Source organism: Triticum dicoccoides, chromosome 2A, assembly GCF_002162155.2.
Source record: "Triticum dicoccoides isolate Atlit2015 ecotype Zavitan chromosome 2A, WEW_v2.0, whole genome shotgun sequence".
In the NCBI taxonomy this organism is placed as follows: domain Eukaryota; kingdom Viridiplantae; phylum Streptophyta; class Magnoliopsida; order Poales; family Poaceae; genus Triticum; species Triticum dicoccoides.
Window position 1 is genome coordinate 43,358,595 of NC_041382.1, and position 1,279 is coordinate 43,359,873.

Below are 1,279 nucleotides of genomic sequence, written 5' to 3' on the forward strand. Positions count from 1 at the left end.
CCCCGTCCCGCCTAACCCTGTAGCGTTTGACCACGGGATCTAGCCCTTTGACTTTGCACGGACGGGCTCTGACCAGTGGACCTCCCCACCCGGTTGTGTTAGGTCAGCCCATAGGAACAATTTGGAGCAACATCCGGGCCAGACCCACAGCAAGATCCCCTCCGTGTAGACCCCACGCGTCCGTTTCCCCCCTCCAGGTGCCGGCGGCGGCACCGTCCATGAGGGGGGGCACACCCTGGACACGCGTGCCGGGCGTTTGCAACCGCCGCAACACTTCCAGACTTGTGAGAGGCCGCCTACGCAAGATTTGGCGGCATGCTAGCCCCTAGAGGCCGCCGACCACAGCCGTAGACGCGCGAAGGGCAATCCGCGTAGAGGGAATTTTTCGGATACTTCTCCATCACCAAAAATTATGAAAAAAAATACCATCCTTCCTATAGCACATGTTCCCACGTCGTGCAAAAAAACTCATGATTTTCTCGCGCTCCGAGTATTTAGTAATATTGACGCCGCATCGTTACCGCACAACGTCTACTACCGTGTCATCGTCGTCCGTGATGGGGGGGCACGCACCGGAGACGCGTCCCGCCTCTTCGGACATGCCACCACACCACCCCGCATGTATGGGGGCCCGGTGCGACGCTCCGGTGGCATTGCTACCCCCCCCAGTGCCCCCGTCTCGCCTAACCCTGTAGCGTTTGACCACGGGATCTAGCCCTTTGACTTTGCACGGACGGGCTCTGACCAGTGGACCTCCCCACCCGGTTGTGTTAGGTCAGCCCATAGGAACACTTTGGAGCAACATCCGGGCCAGACCCACAACAAGATCCCCTCCGTGTAGACCCCACGCGTCCGTTTCCCCCCTCCAGGTGCCGGCGGCGGCACCGTTCATGAGGGGGGCACACCCCGAACATGCGTGTTGGGCGTTTGCAACCGCCACAACACTTCCAGACTTGTGAGAGGCCGCCTACGCAAGATTTGGCGGCATGCTAGCCCCCGGAGGCCGCCGGCCACAGTCGTAGACGCGCGAAGGGCAATCCGCGTAGAGGGAATTTTTCGGATACTTCTCCATCACTTAAAATTATGAAAAAAATACCATCCTTCCTATAGCACATGTGCCCACGTCGTGCAAAAAAACTCATGACTTTATCGCGCTCCGAGTATTTAGTAATATTGACACCGCATCGTTACCGCAGAACGTCTACTACCGTGTCATCGCCGTCCGTGAGGGGGGGCCACGCACCGGAGATGCGTCCCACCTCTTCGGACATGCCACCAC